This window comes from Sciurus vulgaris, assembly GCF_902686455.1.
Source record: "Sciurus vulgaris genome assembly, chromosome: 5".
In the NCBI taxonomy this organism is placed as follows: domain Eukaryota; kingdom Metazoa; phylum Chordata; class Mammalia; order Rodentia; family Sciuridae; genus Sciurus; species Sciurus vulgaris.
The window spans coordinates 27,598,722-27,621,614 of record NC_136465.1 but is presented as its reverse complement, the minus strand read 5'-3'; the positions used below and the strand labels follow the sequence as shown (position 1 = coordinate 27,621,614).

The 22,893-nt window shown below is 38.6% G+C and overlaps 1 protein-coding gene across 1 annotated transcript in view; it reads right to left on the bottom strand.

The window, feature by feature from the left end:
* Window positions 1–22,893, bottom strand: part of SAP30 (Sin3A associated protein 30) — a 114,609-nt gene that overhangs the window by 54,361 nt on the left and 37,355 nt on the right. Inside the window, exons 5-8 of the transcript XR_013764259.1 lie at window positions 22,724–22,847; window positions 21,733–22,247; window positions 19,464–19,526; window positions 9,251–9,332 (exon numbers count right to left, since the gene is read on the bottom strand). The gene's annotated coding sequence lies outside the window, so the exon portion shown is untranslated. The remainder of the gene's footprint in view (window positions 1–9,250; window positions 9,333–19,463; window positions 19,527–21,732; window positions 22,248–22,723; window positions 22,848–22,893) is intronic.

The following is a 22,893-nucleotide window of genomic DNA, read 5'->3' as shown; positions in this document are numbered from 1 at the left end:
ACTGTTCTTGAATTTCATTTATTCATTTAATAATCTTAGCACCTACTATGTGCCAGATGCTGTTCAAGGGATGACAATAAACACAACAGACAAAACCCCTTCCCTCTTAAAATTCAGCAGGGAAGACATTTTGACTGTAAACACTATAAATAAGTGAATTGCATAGAATTTTAGAAGGTAATAAGATCTTTTAAAAAGAGAAAAAATAGCCTGGCATGGTGGTGCACACCTGTAAGACCAGCAATTTGGGAGGCTAAAGTGGGAGGATCATGAGTTCAAGGCCAGTTTCAGCATCTTAGTGAAAACTTGTATCTAAAAAAAAATAAAAAGAACTGGTGATGTAGCTTAATGGTAAAGTGCCCCTGGTTTAATTCCCAGTACAAGAGAGAGAGAGAGAGAGAGAGAGAGAGAGAGAGAGAGAGAGAGAGAGAGAGAGAGAGAGAGAGAAACTAGATCAAGGTAAAGAGAATCAAACGTACAGAGGAAATACAGTCAGAGAAACAGGTTGCAGAATTAATTGGAGGTGATTAGGATAAGGGGCAGTGAGAGCAGAACTAAGTAAACCTTGAAGGAGGTGAGAACCTCAACAACTTAAGATCTAATACTTAGTTGGTTCTCAAATGAGTTAAATCAGACATCATCCTGGAAGCAGTTTTCTCTTTCACAGAGAGTTTCTAAAACATCTTGGGTTTTGTCGGACTTTCATTCAAACCCGATTTGTCAGTTTTTGCTGCAGCAACAAACAACCCCAAATTCTCAGTGGCTAAAAAAGTCCCACAAATATTTATTCAAAACTGAAGGAAATACCACCTCAATCCATTAGGATGACTTCTATCAAAAAACAACAAAACAAAACAAAACAAGCAGAAAGTAACTCGTGTTGGCGAGGACATGGCAAAATCAGAACCCATGTGTACTGCCAGTGGGAATGTAAAGTGGTACCACTATTATGGACAACAGTGTGGCAGTTCTTCAAAAATTTAAGAGGACTACTGTTTGATCCAGCCCTTCCACCTCTGAGCACATAATACACAGAATTGAAAGCAAGGACTTTGAACATTTTTCATACCTCTCTTCATGGCGGTATTGCTATCACAATAGCCAATAGGTGGAAACAACTCTTGTGTCCATCAGTAGATGAATGCATAACAAAATGCATTACATACATACAATGGGATACTATTCTGCTCCAAGAGGAAGTAAATTCTGATCATAATACAACGTGGATGAACTTTGAGGACATACTAAGGCAGTCACAAGAAGACAAATGTTGCACGATACCTAGAAAAGATGAATTCATAGCAATAGGAAGTAAAATGGTGTTTGTTGGGGACTAGAAACAGGGGGAATAAGGAGTTATTGTTTAATGTGTATAGTTTCATTTTTGCTAGATGAAATGTTATTGAGATGCATAGTAGTGACAGTCACATTAATATGAATGTACTTAATGCCAGTCAAACACTTAAGAGTGGTTAAAATGGGAGACTTTCTGGTATGTGAATTTTACCACAATTAAATTATTTTAATTATTAAAAAAATTAACTGTGAAACCTTAAAAATAAAATGAATACCTCTGTCTCACATTTCAGGAAGGTGCATGTTGACTATAGGTCAGATGAGACTCTGATGAGCTCAACTCAGAGTCAGGACTAAAGCAGCAGTCTCTGTAATGCATGCTGTTCTCATGCAGAAGGTCACAGGCCTAATCAAACCACACAATTTAAAGCTCCTGCTCACATGTGACATATATGAATATGAACCTAGTCATATTCTACTGACCAAAGAAGGTGGAATTGGCCAACCCAAAGTCAATGGGGGCAGGGAGGTATATTTTGCCTATACATAAAAGCACAACAAGGGCAAGGAGTGAGTAAATAATACAATATAACCTTAATAAGTTTTTCATTACCTTTTCGTTTTCACAATCTACACCAATTGCTACCACTAATTGTGTGGCAATTCACTCTGATCAAGAGATATTAGGACAAAAAGATTCTTCTATAAACCCAGACGTGAAAGTTGTTACAGGTCCCAAGATAAGTTGCAGGTCTCCAAATTTTGCTTTGTCCAGGAGTTAGAGCAAAGATCCTCTTCCAAAGGTGACATCACTCTGGCCCAATTCCTTTTGGAGGCTTAGGAGACAATGGGGACATGTTGGAAAATTGAGGAGCCTGAGAATGAGTTCTGACTGTAAATCCCAAGTAACTAATCTGTAAAATGAAACAACTGTCTAAATGATCTCAAGTTTCCTTCCAGTATGTAACATCTTCAATTTGGGCTAAAATATTTCTTGTAAATTCTTGTTTTCTCTAGAGCTGCTGTTTAGTTTTAACACCAGGTGGCGCTAGACAACAACTTAACAAAAAATGATTAAGACTTTCTGGTAGTGAAATCTGGAGAGTTCTAGGCTATTTTTACCTCCTTCCCATATATTATTATGAAGCAGAACTCTTGCATCTGATAGTTCCTCAGAAACAACCACTCTTAGGAAATGGCATTCACAAACAAAATGAGCACACTAGTCCTGGGACTTGAGGAGAGGGTTCCTAGACAATTTCTAGGGTTTGACTTTGAATTTGGAAACTTGTCTCCTTTTGAGCAAAAGCTTGAGGTAATCAGAGCTGTACTTTCCGACAACACCTCTAGCAGTCATGTATCTGGAGCTGCAAGTGGCTGGCAAGGGGAATTGTTTAGGAAGAACTTACAATGGGTCAGAATCAGTACACACTGGTCTGAGGATGGGGTAGCAGGAGTGAGGACAGAAGTGGTGAGCTGTTGCAGCAACACAGTCTCTAGAACTTAGCAACATTTTAGATGAACAGACTTCAAGCCAGGTATGGTGGCTCAAGAGGTTGAGGCAGAAGGATCAAAATTCAAGGCCAACCTCAGCAAGACCCTGTCTCAAAATAAAGAACAGAAAGGGCTGGGGATGTAGCTCAGTGGTAGAGCACCTCTGGGTTCAATCCCCAGTACTTTAATAAATAAATAAATTGACTTTGTGTAGGATAATTCATCACAAAAGATGACTTCTGATAAATAGGTCCTTGATGGAAAACAGAAGAGGACTCAGGAGGCAGTACTGTCTCCCTGTCATTCCTGCACAGCTTACTCACACTGCGAAGAGACTAGTGTGTTTCTACCCTCTTTGTACTGAGACCACCCACTGGTATGTGGGCCTTGGTCATAAAAGGGCCTCCTGGAGACTTGCCTGCTCTGGAGTGTGGAGATGTTCCATATGACAATCAGCCTTGTCTCAGAGGCTTAAAAAATAAATGTTGATTTCTTACATTTCATGAGGGTGCAGGTTGACTTTAAGTCAGCTTTAACTCTGATGAGCTGAGTTGATCTGAATTTTTCTCAGAAAATGTCTTCTTGTCCATGATTTTATTTGTGGCACTTTAAAATCCTGTGACACTTCTCCAGCCTTCTCTGTGTTAGAGTAGCAATCTGATCCAAAGCAAGGAGCGAGGATTTGGAGTCAGATAGACCTGTGTTTAAATCCTAATATCCAGCTCTACAGTATTACCACCTTGCTTCTAGTATATTAAATTGACCAGAAGAGAAACTGTTTTAAGCTCCTAAGGTTCTCTGTTCCCTTGAACAAGTTACTTAATTTTCCTGAATCTCTATCCCATCCATAATGTAGGGGAAATAATACCATCTCACAAATTTGCCATGAGAATTAAGTAACCAATAAATGCCAATTTTCTTTGCCTTTAAAGACAAGGATGTAGGGAAGTTTTTGTGTGACTCTGTCAGATAAATTCAACATCAGCACAGCGAGAGAGAGAGATAGAGAAACAGATAATTCCCATGGTTTTCTGTGGCTACTTTTTGCAAATGCTGAGCTGTTCTGATGCAAGACACTCAAAAATCCAATCTACTAAGCTGATGTACAGCTTGAAACTTGGGATACTCACTGGTCCACAAGAAGTAAAGAGGAAGAAGGAGAGTTACACAATGCATCTCTGTTGGAATTACTCAATCTCTACCCAACTGAAACCTTGCTTCACAAGAGATTAGCCACAGCCCCGACAGCCATAAACACCCTGAATTGCCAAGCCCTTTGCCACCTCACAGAACCTACATAAATCTCGGTTGCAACCAATACATCTCCATTTGCTTTATAAAGTGACTGATTTGAAAGCATCTTTATAATAGTCTCCATTATTTGTCCTTCAGCCAACTACCCAAATTGGGGGGGAGGAGAAATTAACATGCAATATCAATGTTTCTATTTTGCACACAAAGGGAAGATAATTTGCTTTTTTTAAGAGATACAGATCAATTTCTGGGATGTGAGGCTGATAGGTAATTTCCAAAGTTGGGTCACTGCTGCTTCCATCTCCTTCTGCAAGACAGGCAAAAATTATTGGTTACCAAAATACCAATGGACAAATGCCCTACAGCAAACAAGGAATGTACAGTATCCATCAAGGGGTGCATGGTGATAGTCCTTTATTCCCAAGGAAGGTGACAACTAAGTGAGAATATTCAAAGTTTACAACAACCAGGGATGAGAAGGGCAGGACAAGCCACACACGCACAGTGGGGAAATGGGTAAATCTGTGTACTCATCCATAGCTGCCCTGCAACAGTTCTGCTCCTGTGGACAAGAACACTTCATCTCACCCAGACCATTCCCTTTTCAAATTACATGATCCGGGACAGGAGGGGATCTGGGTAGGAACTGTGCTCGGTGAAAGAATTGTCCTTTCCCATTTCTTGCCTAAGGGAGCTGTGTGCATCACTAGTGGCCTCTCTTCAGCTCTCCCTCTCAAGATGAAGAGGACAGTAAAAACCATGGCTGGCAGCTCTACGTTTGCTTCTTCATGAAACTACATGGTCACAGTGTGTGAAAGCCTTGTTTCCTAAGGCTTGGGGCTATAAGACACCAGAACGCATTACAGAGACAATCATTTAGAATTATATCTTGCTGATTTTAAAGAAGTCAGTAGGGAGATGACTTTCTGAGGGTGATTAGTGTTGGATTTAAAGAGAGGCACGTGAGCCAGGGAAGAAGGCCTGAGGCTTCATGGGTGGAGCTTCACAGGATGGCAATATGGAGAAGTGCTCAGGGTGTTCTGGGGCTGACATTCAGCTCTCCAGGTCCAAAGGGTGGATTCTGCCTATGTTGCTGGGTGATCAGGTTGAGGAACTAACCCATGCTAATCAAATCCTCAAGAGACTGACATATCAAACAGAATGCGCATTATTTAATTTGTTTTTGTTTTTGTTTTGTACCAGAAATTGCACTCGGGTGCTTAACCACAGAGACACTTCTTCCCCAGCCTTTTTTTTTTTTTTTAAACATTTATTTTGAGACAAAGTCTCACTGAGTTGCTTAGGTCCTTGCTAAGTTGCTGAGGCTGGCTTTGAACTTGTGATCCTCCTGCCTTAGCCTCCAGAGCTGCTGGGATAACAGGTGTGTGCCACTGCACCCAGCTTGTAAAAGTATTCTGAGTGAAATGTGCTCAGTAGGTGATCTGAACACAACCCAGGAAAGTTATCTCTCTGATCTGGAAAGTGTTAGATATCAGTGAGAAATTCTCATCTTCCCTTTTGTACATAAATGCAGATTACCCAGTCCTGAATGTCCACCCCTGCTAATCCCATTTTTCTTTAGATGAAGCACAGTTCTCACTGCTTTGTTACATAGTCAGTCATTTTCCTGAATCTATCCTGGTTCATCTTAACCATCCCCAATCATTTCAGTTCCTTGTTACCAACTCTCAGAAAAGGTTATTGATGGTTGGTCTCTTTAACTATGTGTTGGCTTTTATTAGTTCTTCTGATGGAATGATTTCCCAAGTTCTGGGAGCACTTCAATACATGTGTGACAGGTTCCTCCAGCCTGCCTGCAGGCATAAAGATGCCTCCTGTAGCCTTGTTCAGCAACAATTATTCTGTTCATCTGTGGAATGCATTTGTAACGTGTTTTATTTATTTTGCCTCCACACATTCCCAACTTCCTAGGGAAGAGGTGAATAAACCACCCGCCTTTCCCCACAAGAAAGTAATTTTTTCACCTTAGGTGGGCCATCTGCTTCTCCTAACAACTCTGCTTTGACTTGAATTGAATACATCTTGTCCCAGGCATTTTGCCAGCTGTAGGCTCCAGGAAATGGAGCAACTAAAAGTGGTTTCCTTGTGATGTCAGGTCTTTTTTTTTTTTTTTTTTTTTTTTTTTTTTAATGCAACTTATGGAATTAACCCCAAGGAAATTTTCATCTGTGTCCATAGGAGTAGTCTCAGAGTGGCAGGAGTCCCAGATAAAAAACCTAAGCTGTATATGAATTTCCTGAGCTGAACTCACTAAGCATGTGTGAAGATCTAGTAGGGGACCTGACAGATGGAGGAGAAGATTGAATACTTTAGGACCCAAAAGAGACCCCCAAGCTAAAGATCGTCAACCCCTGATGCAAATCCAATTCACCTATGGGATTTTTATTTTTCATGCCTTGGTCCCATTCAACTGACTGCTTCAGAACAATTCTCCCAAGCTATTAGGGATCAAAGACTTCTTCTTAAACTCTCAAGCTATTGGGAGAAAGAAATTACTGAGGGCAGAAATTGTGAAAACGTCTAATTTTAATCTAGAAGATAATGAACCATGGGAGGCAACAGTAAATTGAGGTTGTTTTCTAACAGGGTCACCCAGAGACTCAGGGTTGTAGTAAAGAGCAAGTCACAAAAAGAATAAGGCAGCCTTGGCCTGGTAACCATTGACTGCTCATGCCAATGGAGGGAATTTTCTCTTACTTCAGCTCAGAGATAGAATGTCAGCAAGGGCAATACCACTTGAGTGACTTCAAGAGGTAAAGCAAAAATAGTAGCTGCTTCTAGAAATCAATCATAAACATGGGAGCAATTTCTTGGAAGTGAGAGACAGAAGAAGAAATGGTAGAAATCACAAGAAGAAAACAGCACTCATGACCTTGTTCTGAGACATGTGGGAAAAGATGTAGAAACTTTCTGAACTACTTGGAGGGGATGGACCACGGCTGACATTCAGTCAATGCACCCTGGTGCAGGGTCATTATAGGCTAAAATATAGAAACTTTGCACTGATGGTTGGTAAATAGCTTATACTAAAACCACATGCCACCAAACAAAATTGTCCAGTGTTCACTGTGTAGACAGTGATGGGATTTGGTAATGGTGCCCCTGGACCTTAGAGTATGAAAGGAAGAGACCAAGGCCAGTGCACTGTCTACCTGCTGCTCAGGAGAGGTTCAGGGTTGGCAGGAGTAGTGGGACAGGCTGGGCTGGTGGCAGTGTTGTTGATAAGAATGGAAGCCTCCTAGGTACAAGGTAGGTGAGAAGCACTAGCAATCTGGACAGGAGAAGCAGCCCAACCAGTTATCCTCTTGCTGGGTCAAGTGCCTAGTCCCAGACCTGATGATCATCAATCTAACAGAAGTCATTGGAAGAGTTTGATGAATTTTCCTCTATAAAATTGTAGCTTTGAGACAAGCAGCATTTAGTTTAAAGGAAACTTACCAAACAAGACCACACCAGGTATTTCTAAAAATCAACAATGACTTAGAAATTATCAGAATGGTTTCATGAATATTGTGCCTTATTAAGTTATATTACAAAGCAAATGTCATGATAAAGCCTAGTTAGAAAATAGAAAGGAAGTATTTAAATTTTTTATTTTTACACTGATTTATAAATTGTATGTGGCCATACAGGCTGCTAAATAAGTTGCATTCATTTATAAATTATATGTGGCCATATAGGCTGCTAAATAAATTGCATATCATCTTCAAATTGGAGAATGTGGAGCTAAGGAGTAATGGGATTCAGTTGGTGTGATTTGAGATGGCCTGCTATCATCATACCCCATTCCAGGTTGGCTGAGTTGGTAAAATATGGGTTTTCCTTTGATTTTTAAATGAAATGAGGTTTATCATTTGTTCCTGAGGATAGACCTACTAAACCTAATTAAGAATTCTCAGCCACTACTGCTCTCAAGCTTCCTGAACCTTCCAGAAGGCACCTATTCTGAAGTATAAGATGCAAACTGTGCAAAGGAAATGGCCGTTAGGTTTTTAGTAACATTGCCAAAACAGTGATAATCAGAAGTCCATTCACTCAACAGATTGTTCTGGAGTACCTAAAATTCTGTCATTTGAGAAGTATTTTCCAAGTGTTATTTGGAATCCAATCACTTTAGCTACTTAATTTTTAAAAATAGTTCTGGGTCTAGTGGTATAGCTCAGTTGTAGAGTGCATGCCTAGCATGCATGAGACCCTGGCTTCAATGTCCAGTCACACACACACACACACACACACACACACACACACACACACAGAGTTCAGTGATCAAATAAATTTGGCAAACACTGTAGCTTTTAAAGATTTGTAATGAACTTGCACATTTAAATGTAATCTGTCAGATTTAAAACTTGGGCTTCTCTCTTTATTTTTGCAATTATTGTTCAAGCCTTCATTCCTCCATTACTGTAGGTAATTCAGTAACTTTTTCTTAAAGACACCTCATCCCTCAAGTTGATCAGAAACTCTGGGAAATTTACTAAAGGGCATAGGGTTGTTTCAATGTTCCATGTAGAGAGAACTGATCAGTCATGAACAGATTCTCTTAGTTGTTTTTGTGGCACTAGGGATTGAATCCAGGGTCTTTGTGTGCTAAGCAAGCACTCTACCACTGAACTACACCCCCGGCCCATAGATTCTGATTTTAATCATCACTTCTACGGGAGGTCACTGTTGTTAACTGCTTCTGACAGGGACCAGTGAATCCTTGTCTTACTTTAAGGACATCCTTGCTACTGTAGAACCCTGTGCAGGCAGCAGGGTAGCACTGTGCTCACAGACATCCAAGCTTATTGGACAGCTTATTGGACTCACACAATCAGCTACTATTCCCCAAACATGACTGCTTGCCAAGGTGGCCAGGTATAATTGGGTTTTAAACCACAGCCACCCACAGTACCTAGGACAAGCTGTCCCCCATAAACCTCTAGGCCCTGGCATTGAGCCAGTCACTGAGCCAGGTTCCTCTTTCTTCTTGGCGGACCTAGGTCAGGACTACCTTAGCCCTTCAGAAAGTTCCAGATAGGTCGCATCTCAAATGGAAACAGGATATGGTCTTAATCCCTTTCCTTCTGGAAGATCCTTGGCCTAGGTAAGGTTAATCTGGTATATCAGGAGAATACAGGAAAGAACAAACTTTCTAATGTTACAAAATGTTCTTTACCCAGAGACATGGATCTCTACTCACCTTATATTGGCATAATTAAGAGTATTCAGGAAACTCAAGAAAAATACAAAAGTCTGATATCTTCATCTATCTTGCTGCTTCTCTAGCTTAAAAAAAAAAAAAGTGTGAGATCACTACAAGTGTTACAAGTGTTTCCAGGAAGTTGGAACACTTTAAACTCATTGTTTTTTGTTTTGCCCAGATTATTTATCAGGTTTGTTCCTATTTGAAAGATAAATAAATTCTGAAAGGATGATGAGCATAATGCTAATAAATTGTTATGGGAATGAGAGAGAGAGAACATGTAACATAGAGATTCTATGATATTGTGGGCAACTAAGCATCTGAAGGTCCCCCTGTCACATGGAGCAATAAAAGATGAGGCAGAAGGCAGATTTCCCATTATAATTTTGTAAATTAAGAGAGACATGGTGTATCCAAGACACACCCATTGAATGAATCAAAAGGTCTAATGTACTTCAGAGAGAATCAGACCCTGAGGAATTCTCTTCTGAATATCTTCTTCCAAATTAAATCTCTAAAACTTTCCAGACCTTTTGGTAAACCAGTCCTCACATCACAGTGAGCAGAATCCTAAAGGAGAAATCTCAGAACCTTTTAGGTCAGAAAATTATTAATTTTCTGCCACTAAAAGGTCATGATTTCTATGGAGAGGGGAAGTATATTGAACTAATATGCTATTCTCAACCCTCATTCTCACTGATAACTTAGCTCCTCTATTTTCTAAAATGTTTTGCAACAAGTAACTTAAGATACATAATAAATAACAGATACTAAATTCCTGAAGACACAAAAAATTCATTTAATTCTGTTAAAGTTTTCTAATGCTAGGATATTTATACTTCAGTAGTGGACCAATCAATTCAAGTTATAGCAGAGAAATATACTGAAAATTCTGTAAAATGGTAACAATCTAGGGATAAATTTTGTTAATTCATCCCTAAAGAAAGAGACTTCTTTAGACTATTAATATTAAAGGCAAAAGTAACATGCCATTTGTCAGAAGATAATGTTACAGAAAGGGGTCCCGCCCTTTTAAAAAATAGAACTGTTATTGTATTTTAGATTTTGGGACATATTTGTCCCCACCCCAGCACATACCCACATTAAAACAGTTGTTTTAATAGGATTATACTATATGCAATATATAGCACATGTTTAGAAATGAAATATACAGGGGAAGTATCTCCATTCGTGTGTCTTCTGTGATATGTATTCACAAAAAGGGAGCAAGTTTCAATCATCTAATACTGTGTAAATATTATTTCAATTTGGAAATGCTTTTATTTGGACTTCCAAACATGTAATTTTTAATGTTTTATTAGTAAGTAGGCAAGAAAGGTACAACTTTGTACCTAATTTAACACCTATAAATTTCCCTGTATGCAACACAAAAGAAACAACCTTGGCAGACCACTGGTCTACTCATATTTCAAAGAACATTAAATGTAAATTCTGATAAACTGGCCTATATTTAAAGTTCTGTTATTCCATAAAATAGTTATGGGTTCTTTGTTTTTCCTTTTATGCAAAATGGTGACTGGTTCTTAGCAGATTTATAATATGACTGTGTTTATTATTTTTAAAATATTTATATTTAAGAACCCATATAAAGACTAGATAATTACAAATTAACATGAAAAACAAATGCTGAAAATATATTAACTAACATATTTGACAATGTCCACACAAAACCTGCACAGAAATGCTTAGAGCATTGTGTTAGTCAGCTTTGCATTACTGTAACAAATACCTGATAGAAATCAACATAAGAAAAGAGAAGGTTTATTTTGGCTAATGGTTTCAGAGGTTCATTCCATGGTTGCTTGGTCATATTGCTTTGGACCTATGGGGGCACAGAACCTCGTGGCAGGAGCATATGGCACAGGAAGTCTGTTGATCATATGGTAGCCAGGAAGCAAATGAGAGGGAAAAGGGCAGGGGTCCAATTAGCCCTTTCTAGGGCACACCACAAATAACCTAACTTCCTCTCAGTTAGGGCCTGCCTCTTAGAGGTTCTACCCTTTCCCAATAGTACTACTGCATGGGAACCAAACTTTTAACCTATGGGAATTTGGGGAACATTTCAAATCCAACTGTAGCAAGTCTTTTTATACTTAATTTCCAATAACAATAAGCAATCAGGACATCCTTCCACAGGTGAAAGTATAAATAAACTGTGGTAGATCTACAAAATGGAATAGTATTCAGTGATGAAAATGGGGACTATTAAACCATTAAAACAGATGAATGAATCTTAAATACATAATCATAAGTAAAAGAAACTAGTATACATACTACAAAATTCCAGTTGTACAAAATTCTAGAAAAGGCAAAACTATACAGATGATAAAAGGGTTAAGTGACTGCCAGGAGGTCAGGGCAGAGGGCAGAGGAGAACAGAATAGGTGAAGCACAAGAGATATTTTAAGGCAGTGAAACTATTCTGTATCATAATGTAATGGTTTATACATGATTTTATACATTTGCCAAAACCCATAGATCTTAATAGCACAAAGACTTAACCTTAATATATGCAAATTGAATACAACTATTGAGGAGGTAGGAGTTCCCAGATGAAATGTAGAATGTGATAAACCAATCTAATTAAAAATGAGAGTAAAGATGCTTATCTAAATAACCTTGGAAATAAGTGGAATTTATAAAACTAAAGGCAAAAGATACTACACACAAGCACTAAACTCTAGTTGACAAAATTGTACACCATAGGTTATATGTTAATAATTCTGATACAACTCTACATATGTACTGAAAGTGAACAATTAAGTAAATGACCGAAGGTAGGAGTCAGGTTTCTCACTGCTGGAGAGGGAGGTGATAGATGAGCAAAGGGAAAAGGTAAATTAATTCAGGCAACAATGGATCAGAGTTAGAGACATCAGTCTAAACTCATGTTCAGTTTGGTATGGTTGCATATATAAATATTTACAGATATGTGCACATACACAGGCTATCCATGTGTATTTCCTTGCTCTGTCAAGTGAGAGGACCTAGAAGCTAAGTTACATAGTACCAGACCCTAATTTCTAATCTGCCCTTTAATAAAAGAAAACAGGGCTCCTTGGCAAAATGACTAATGCTAGGACTAGAACTGGAAACGATGTGAGCCTGGGGCATGCATATCATAGTACTAGAAAGCAAGAACATGCTCAACCACCACAACAGAAATGAAACAAAAACCTCTGGCTTGATGGGAGTATGTCAAAGAGATACAGGAGGCAACTGAAAGAGCCAAATGGCCAAAGCTGGCACAGTTTGAGAAAAGAAAAGTAACAGAGGATTATAATCCAAAGTTTAAAATATATATACTCAAAAGGTGTTCAAGATGGCGGACTAGAGGGTGGTTGCATTTCATGTTGCTCCAGGACTCAGAATTCAAAAGAGGAGATATTGAGAGACTTGAGACCAACTCAAAGCAGCTGGGTGAGTCTCTCTCGTTGGGGAGGCGTCCCGGATGGGGCGGTAGTCCCGGAACGCAGGGAACTTTGTGAAGTAGAGCTGCCCAGCGAGACACGCTTCCCCCCGCTGGAGCAGTGAACTCAGACAACTGGGAGCATCGTAGAGGAGGCCTCTCAGCACAGCACTTGGACTCGGATCAACCACTGGGGCTCCAGGTGGCTGCCCAGAGGAGGAGCTGTGAGGAGAACTGTTTGGACTCAGAGCAAACACTCCTGAACACAGGGGCTTGCCCGGAGGAGGGGGAGGCCGCTTGGACTTGGAGTGACTGTACCAGAGCTACAGGCGGTTGCCAGAGCAGGAGCTGCGCGGTGAGCTGTCTGGACTCAGAGCAACCACTCCTGAACGCCAGGGCTTGCCCTAAGGGGGAGAAGGAGGAGCGCGGCAGGTCGCTTGGACTCGCAGTGACTGCATCAGAACTCCAGGCGGCTGCTCAGAGGAGGAGGCAAGTGGTGAGTTGTTTGGACTCAAAGCGACCGCTCCTGAACACCGGGGGGCTGCCAGGAGGAGGAGGAGGAACAGGGCGGGTCACTTGGACTCGGAGTGACTGCCCAGGGCTACGGGCAGTTGGTGGGAGGAGGAGGTGTGCAATGAGTTGCTTGGACTCCTAGTGACCGCACCGGAACACCGGGGGCTGTCTGGAGGAAGAGGCGTGCGGAGGGTCTCTGGGACTCGGAGCGATTGTACGGGGCTCCAGGTGGCTGCTCAGAGGAGGGGCCGCGTAGCCAGGTGATTAGGTGCAGAGCAGGGTCCCAGGACCTAGGAGGCTTCTTGGTGGAAGAGCCGCACAGAGACGCGCTTAAGGGCAGAGCGAAGGTTCCAGGACTGCGGGCAGATTCTCTGAGGAGAGGCAGCCTAAGGAGACTCACTGCGAAGGGTGAGGCTCCCAGGCCCAGGAGGTAGGGCCGGGCCCCTGGGAACGTTGCAGAGGAAGGCTGCCCAACCCAGGCGGTAGCTGTAGATTGAGGGGAACCTCTAGGAGGGGAGCTGACCAGCGAGACCTCCCCACTGGGTGAGTCTTCCCTGGCGGGTAAGGTTTTCCCACAAGTACGGTAAAATCAGAGACACAGGCCCAAACAGGCTTTGCCTCAGCCCGCAGCCTAGTTCCCCTTTGGATGACCATTGGTCAACAAGTGGAGGCACCTCTGCCCACTAGCAGGGAATATACCCCACCTGAAGGCCACCACCCCTAGAGAGGCAGCTTCCTTGTGGAGCACCACACTATCAACTTCCTCCAAGACTTCAGCCCACTGAAGGCTAAGAGGGGATATACTAGAAATCCTCAGGGACATTATAAGTCAATAAAGGAAATCTGCAATATCTCAGCAGTCCACTGATACCTGAACAATATGAGAAAACGAGGGAAGAAAATGCCCCAAACAAATCTAGATGTTACATCAATAAAACGCAATGACAGCACAACAGAAGAAATGACAGAAAAGGAGTTCAGAATGTACATAATTAAAATGATCAGGGAAGCAAACGAGGAGATGAAAGAGCAAATGCCGGCACTGAATGATGAGATGAAAGAGCAAATGCAGGCATTGAATGATCGCACCAATCAACAGTTAAAAGCAAATACAGGAAGCAAAAGATCATTTCAATAAAGAGTTAGAGATATTGAAAAAAAAAAAAAAGAAATCCTTGAAATGAAGGAAACAATAAACCAAATTAAGAACTCCATAGAAAGCATATCCAATAGGATAGAACACCTGGAAGACAGAACCTCAGACATTGAAGACAAAATATTTAACCTTGAAAACAAAGTTGAACAAACAGAGAAGATGGTAAGAAATCATGAACAGAATCTACAAGAAATATGGGATATCATGAAAAGGCCAAATTTAAGAATTATTGGGATTGAGGAAGGTTTAGAGAAACAAAACAAAGGAATGAACAATCTATTCAATGAAATAATATCAGAAAATTTCCCAAATCTGAAGAATGAAATGGAAAATCAAGTTCAAGAGGCTTATAGGACTCCAAATACACAAAATTACAACAGACCCACACCAAGGCACATTATTATGAAAATACCTAACATACAAAATAAAGACAGAATTTTCAAGGCCGCAAGAGAAAAGAATCAAATTACATTCAGGGGGAAACCAATACGGATATCAGCAGATTTTTCAATCCAGACCCTAAAAGCTAGAAGGGCCTGGAACAACATTTTTCAAGCCCTGAAAGAAAACGGATGCCAACCAAGAATCTTATACCCAGCAAAACTTACCTTCAAATTTGATGATGAAATAAAATCCTTCCATGATAAACAAAAGCTAAAAGAATTTACAAAAAGAAAGCCAGCATTACAGAACATTCTCAGCAAAATAGTCCATGAGGAAGAGATGAAAAACAAAGAAGCAAATCAGCAAAGGGAGGAATTATACTAAATGAATTGTCAAATAAAGGAGGAACCAAGTCGTGTCAAATAAATAAGTTAATTAATTAAATAAAATAAATGAACCAAATGACCGGGAATACAAATCATATCTCTATAATAACCCTGAATGTTAATGTCCTGAATTCATCAATCAAAAGACATAGACTGGCAGATTGGATTAAAAAGAAAGATCCAACAATATGTTGTCTGCAAGAGACTCACCTCATAGAAAAAGATACCCATAGACTAAAGGTGAAAGGATGGGGAAAAACATACCATGCACATGGACTCAGCAAAAAAGCTGGAGTATCCATCCTCATTTCAGATAATGTGGACTTCAAGCCCAAGTTAGTCAGAAGGGATAAAGAAGGACATTTCATACTGCTTAAGGGAAGCATAAATCAGCAAGACATAACAATCATAAACATCTATGCCCCAAACAGTGGCTCATCCATGTATGTCAAACAAATCCTTCTCAATTTCAGAAACCAAATAGACCATAACACAATAATACTAGGTGATTTTAACACGCCTCTCTCACCACTGGACAGATCTTCCAAACAAAAATTGAACAAAGAAACCATAGATCTCAATAACACAATCAGTAATTTAGACTTAACAGACATTTATAGAGTATACCATCCAACCAAGAGCGAATACACTTTCTTCTCAGCAGCACATGGATCCTTCTCTAAAATAGACCATATATTATGCCACAAAGCTAATGTTAGCAAATACAAGAAGATAGAGACACTACCTTGTATTCTATTAGATCATAATGGATTGAAGTTAGAAATAAATGAAAGAGTAAAAAACAGAAACTACTCCAATACCTGGAGATTAAACAATATGCTATCATATGATGAATGGATAACAGAAGATATTAGGAAGGAAATTTAAAAATTCTTAGAGGTAAATGAGGACAAAGAAACATCATATCAAAATCTCTGGGACACTATGAAAGCAGTACTTAGAGGAAAATTTATTTCATGGAGCACATTCAATAAAAGAAGTAAAACTCAACAAATAAACAACCTAACCGTACAGCTCAAAGCCCTAGAAAAAGAAGAACAGACCAGCACCAAAAGTAGTAGAAGACAGGAAATAGTTAAACTCAGAGCTGAAATCAATGAAATTGAAACAAAAGAAGCAATACAAAAACTTTACAAAATAAATAGTTGGTTCTTCAAAAAAATAAACAAAATTGATAAACCTTTAGCCACACTAACAAAGAGAAGACAAGAGAAAACCCAAATCACTAAAATTCGGAATGAACAAGGAAATATCACAACACACACAATTGAAATACAAAACATAATTGAAAGCTATTTTGAAAATCTATACTCCAATAAAATAGAAAATTTCAAAGACATCAACAGGTTTCTAGAGACATATGAATTGCCTAAACTGAACGAGGAGGACATACACAATTTAAATAGACCAATTTCAAGTACTGAAATAGAAGAAGTCATCAAAAGCCTACCAACAAGAAAAGTCCGGGATCAGATGGGTTCTCAGCCGAGTTCTACAAAACCTTTAAAGAAGAGCTCATTCCAATACTTCTCAAAGTATTCCATAAAATAGAAGAGGAGGGAACCCTCCGAAACTCATTCTATGAAGCCAATATTACCCTGATACCTAAACCAGACAGAGACACATCGAGGAAAGAAAATTTCAGACCAATATCCTTAATGAACATCGATGCAAAAATTCTCAACAAAATTTTAGCAAATCACATACAAAAACATATTAAAAAGGTAGTGCACCATGATCAAGTGGGTTTCATCCCAGGGATGCAAGGTTGGTTCAACATCAGGAAATTAATAAATGTAATTCACCATATCAATAGACTTAAAGTCAAGAATCACATGATTATTTCAATAGATGCAGAAAAAGCATTTGATAAAATACAGCACCCCTTCATGCTCAAAACACTAGAAAAAATAGGGAAAGTGGGAACATTCCTTAATATTGTAAAGGCAATCTATGCTAAGCCCATGGCTAATATCATTCTAAATGGTGAAAAACTGAAACCATTCCCCCTAAAAACTGGAACAAGGCAGGGATGCCCTCTTTCACCACTTCTATTCAATATCGTCCTTGAAACTCTAGCCAGAGCAATTAGAGAGACCAAAGAAATTAAAGGGATACAAATAGGAAAAGAAGAACTGAAACTATCCCTATTTGCTGATGATATGATTATATACTTAGAGGAACCAGGAAATTCCACCAGAAAACTTTTAGAACTCATAAGTGAATTCAGTAAAGTAGCGGGTTATAAGATCAATGCACATAAATCTAATGCATTTTTATACATAAGTGATGAATCTTTGGAAAGAATAATTAGGAAAACTACCCCATTCACAATAGCCTCGAAAAAAAATAAAATACTTGGGAATCAATCTCACAAAAGAGATGAAAGACATCTACAATGAGAACTACAGAACACTAAAGAAGGGAATTGAAGAAAACCTTAGAAGATGGAAAGATCTCCCATGTTCTTGGATAGGAAGAATTAATATTGTCAAAATGGCCATACTACCTAAAGTGGTATACAGATTCAATGCAATTCCAAGTAAAATCCCAATGACGTACCTTACAGAAATAGAGCAAGCAATTATGAAATTCATCTGGAAGAATAAGAAATAGCTAAAGCAATCCTTAGCAGAAAGAGTGAAACAGGGGGTATCACAATACCAGATCTTCAACTCTATTATAAAGCAATAGTAACAAAAATGGCATAGTATTAGTACCAAAATAGACAGGTAAATGAATGGTACAGAATAGAGGACATGGACACAAACCCAAATAAATACAATTTTCTCATACTAGACAAAGGTGCCAAAAATATGCAATGGAGAAAAGGTAGCCTCTTCAACAAATGGTGCTGGGAAAACTGGAAATCCATATGCAACAGAATGAAACTAAACCCATATCTCTCACCATGCACGAAACTAAACTCAAAATGGATTAATAACCTTGGAATCAGACCAGAGACCCTGCAGATTATAGAAGAAAAGTAGGTCCAGATCTTCAACATGTCAGTTTAGGACCAGACTTCCTCAACAGGACTCCCATAGCACAAGAAATAAAAGCAAGAATCAATAACTGGGATAGATTCAAACTAAAATGCTTTCTCTCAGCAAAGGAAACTATCAGCAATGTGAAGAAAGAGCCTACAGAGAGGGAGAAAATCTTTGCCAATCGTACTTCAGATAGAGCACTAATCTCCAGAATCTATAAAGAACTCAAAAAACTCTACACCAAGAATGCAAATAATCCAATCGACAAATGGGCTAAGGAATAGACACTTCACAGAAGATTTACAAGCAATCAACAAACATATGGAAAAATAGTCAACATCTCTAGTAATAAGAGAAATGCAAATTAAAACCACCCTAAGATTCCATCTCACCCCAATTAGAATGGTGATTATCAAGAATACATGCAATAACAGGTGTTGGCGTGGATGTGGGGAGAAAGGTACACTCATACATTGCTGGTGGGGTTGCAAATTAGGGCAGCCACTCTGGAAAGCAGTGTGGAGATTCCTTAGAAAACTTGGAATGGAACCACCATTTGACCCAGCTATCCCACTTCTCAGCCTATACCCAAAGGACATAAAATCAGCATACTACAGAGATACAGCCCATCAATGTTCATAGCTGCTCAATTCACAATAGCCAGATTGTGGAACCAACCTAGATGTCCTTCAATTGATGAATGGATAAAGAAACTGTGGTATATATATACAATGGAATATTACTCCGCCATAAAGAATGATAAAATTATGGCATTTGCAGGCAAATGGATGAAACTGGAGAATATCATGCTAAGTGAGATAAGCCAATCTTAAAAAATCAAAGGACGAATGATATTGCTAATAAGTGGATGATGATACATAATGGGGGGTGTGAGGGGTTAGTGTTAGGGTTAGAGTTAGGGTTAGGAAGGGGAGCAAGAATGGAGGAAGGAAGGACTGTATAGAGGGAAAAGAGGGGTGGGAGGATGGGGGGAAGGGAAAAATAACAGAATGAATCAAACCACATTACCCCATGTAAATTTATGATTACACAAATGGTATGCCTTTACGCCATGTACAGAGAAACAACATGTATCCCATTTGTTTACAATAAAAAAAAAAAGCTAAAATTTTTGTGATTTTTAGATAAAGCAATAATTTCTTAGATGTAACTCTAAGTGCATTCACAATAAAAGAAAAAAAAATAAATTTTACTTTATAAAAAAAATAATAAATACACCCGAGCTCCTACTGATACAAGTAAATCAATGAGAGAGAATAGACAAATCTCATGTACAGAATTCCAAAAAAACTTATATAGTTGTTCTGACCTTGAGGATAACTCAAGAGCATAACTCCTGATCCTTTAGGTATGGGCTGTGCATAGTGACCTCCTTCCAAAGAGTCCAGTAAGAAAAGGAGAGGAAAAGAGTCAATGTACACTGCAGAAATTTGACAAAACTATCTCAGGTTGAAATCAACAGTGATAAGTTATGTTCATAATATACACAAATTGCACATGTATGATATCATGTGAGGGAAATGCACTTAAATTCTGTGGTCTTCTCAAAAAATTGTGGCCAAGTTTAATTATAAAACAAATATTAATAAAATCTCAGTTTAGACACATTCTTCAAAATGCCTGACCGGTATTCCTCAAAACTGTCATGGTCAGGAGAAACCTAAGGAGCCATCACAACTAAATGTAATGTGGTATCCAGGAGGGAACCCTTGAACAGAAAAAAGATACCAGGTAAAAACTATGTAAAAAAGAATAAGCTATAGATAATAACAATGTATCGATATTGATTAATTAATTATAATGAACGTACTATACTAATGTAAGAATTAAATAATAGAGGAAACTGGGTATAGGGCATAGAGGGAATATTTGTACTAAGTTAGCAATTTTCCTATAAATCTATGTGTATTCAAAAATTTAAAATGTATTTATGATGTTATCAGATACTCAAAGGAAATGGGAATTGGAAGGGACCATAAAAATCATCCTTCAAACTCTTTATTTCATAAGGGAGAAACAGGATTTATAGTAGGACTCAGTAGTCACACCTGGCAGATAGCCTGCTCTTAAAGAGGGTCTTGAGGAAAGACTGGTGAATAGATGCTGAACTTCATTTTCAGTGACACTATAACATCATTCATGGTACAAAATGGACTCTCAATGAATAGTTACTGCATGAACAATTCCCAAGAAACTAGCCTCTACCCAAGAATTTCATCCATTTACTCATTTAGTCATTGATTTGTTCATTCATCTATGTATTGAGTCCCTGGTACTATAATTTTATTCCTAGACCTATAACCACTTAGGAACTCTAGGCAAAGGACTAACATTCTGGCATCTTTTTCATATCTGACTTTGCAGACTACTCTATTGAACTTCTTTAAGTTTATATGTGTCTAGGTAAGAATCAGGTCAAGCCAAGGATTACCTGAAAATAGACTGAGGAGACACACTAAAAGGGGGTTGGCTATATGGTTCAAAGAGAGCATGTGTGGTTTATTCACACTCAAATTATGGGCCACAACTTTTCCAAATAGTATTATCTTATACTCTTCAATCTCTTATTCTGTTCCTTTTATTACTTACTATTTATAGGTAGTTAGACAAAGAACATAGTTTTGTCTTAGGCTTTGCTATTTACCCACTGTGCAATCCCGGCCAAGGTACCTAATTTGTTCGAACAAATCAGTTTTCCCATCTGAAAACTACCTAAGAAAATAAGTTGCTCAGATTAAATAAGACAGCATTTATAAAATGTTTAGCATGCTTGGCAATGTCAGCAAATATCAGTATCATTACTATTTACTATTATTTACTATTATTATTAGTATTAATATTTACTAGTATTATTTACTATTATTATTAACCAATCTGATGCTTGTCTCTGTAAAACACTTTGGGAAGATTAGGGCAACAACTCAGGACCTACAACTGAACATCCTTTGGCACACTTAATCATTCTTTTCACTTATCAAGGTTTAATAAGTAAATAGTATTGCATCCAACAAACCACAACCTTATTTTGGGAATCTGGGCTCTGATTCTATGCACTGCTAGTCTGACACCTTTACAAACTCCCAGGAAACAAAGAGGTTATTTTTCAGTTTCTCCCCCACCCCCTTTTTTTTTTTTTTTTTTGCCTCTTTTCCCACAAAAATTTATTTCCATGCTAATATTCTCATTCATTCTAAATATACAAGGGGCTCCTAAAACTTTACAGTTTTCCTTGACACACTTCTTTCTTGATGTTCATTTTTCTGACTTTATTCCACTACATTTAAAGATCACCTTACTCACAGTGTTCATGACCTTTAGATATAAATTCTTTGGAAAAATCCATTGTTCCCAGTGGGAGCCTTACTCTCTCTGTCTGGGTAAAAGAGAGTTTGTCCTCATTATTCTGTCTAAAAGCATCAAGAAGACTGTCCCTGTTATCCCTCTGATAGCCGGGGCTGCCCACCTGGGAACCCTGGTAGTTCCCAAGTACATCATACTATTGAAATTGCATCCTAATAACAAATGCTTCTGGAAAACATTTCTCTTCCAGCAGTCGTAGCATAGGCTCAACATCTTACCTTTCCTATTTAGTAATTCTGCTTTCCCCTCCAGGGCCCCACCGGAGACTCCTCAGTGAAGTCTGTTTTCATAAGCTTCACTTCGGTGGCATAAAACTAAGTTTGGGTAATAGAGCTTATGTTGTTCAACCCAGTTGCAAAAACCATTCTAAGCACAAATGTTCCAGGTTCAGCTGACATCTTAAGGGAAACTTTTAAATGGTTTCAATAAAAAATAAATCTCTTTTGCAGAGTTTAAAAATAATGAAGTTAATAAAACAGCTATTTATTTTTAACCGATGAAAGATTATGGGGTAGTTTTAAAAGATAATTTTGTCTGTAGTTCGTTACATTTCAACAAACATATTGAGAATTAGTTTCCAATTGGTGTAATTACTTTAAAACTCCTTTTGTCAAGGATACTTGCATAAAATAAGTTCTACCTCTCTCCTGGGAGGATCTGAACTGTGAAGGCTGAACCCAGCAGCTGCTTCCCCCTGCATTACCAGTCTCAGTAATTCCAGCAGGATGTAAGCCTGAGGGAAATAAGAGAAAGGGGTCAATTATAGAACAGAGAAGCAGCAGATTCTAAATCAGGGCAAATGCATGAGCTCCCAGGTGGAAATCGAAGGGAGCGCTCGAGTGTGCTTCCATTTTTTTTTTTTCACAAGTTTAAAATTTATGATGTCTAAAATTAGTAAATATCTAAGATATCTCCTGAGACTTCATCTGGTTAGAAGGATTTGATAATTTTTTTTTCTTTTTTTTAGGAAACACTAATTAGATCACTTTTAAAATTTAATATCAGTGCTTCAAACACAATTGTTAAAGTTCCATATAAAATGTTTTTCTATTGATGAATTGGTCTGTCACTAATTTGTAAGGATTTTCTATTTTTAACAAATCTGATTGGATTTCAAAGTGATAAAAGGTATCTATGTAAATAAAACAAAGACAGGACACACATATATATTTTTCTAGAAATCTGGACAGGATATTTGAATGGCCTTACTTAAAATCTAGGCTAGATGTCACTCAGATGTTCACTTTGGGCTTTTTCTGAAGCATTCTCAATGAGACAGGTGGTCTCTACATCAACATGAAGTAGGGTTCAACAAGAGGTTTGAGTAAAAGCCCATGAGGAGAGAAAGAAAAAAAAAAAGGCTTAATTCTCTATAAACA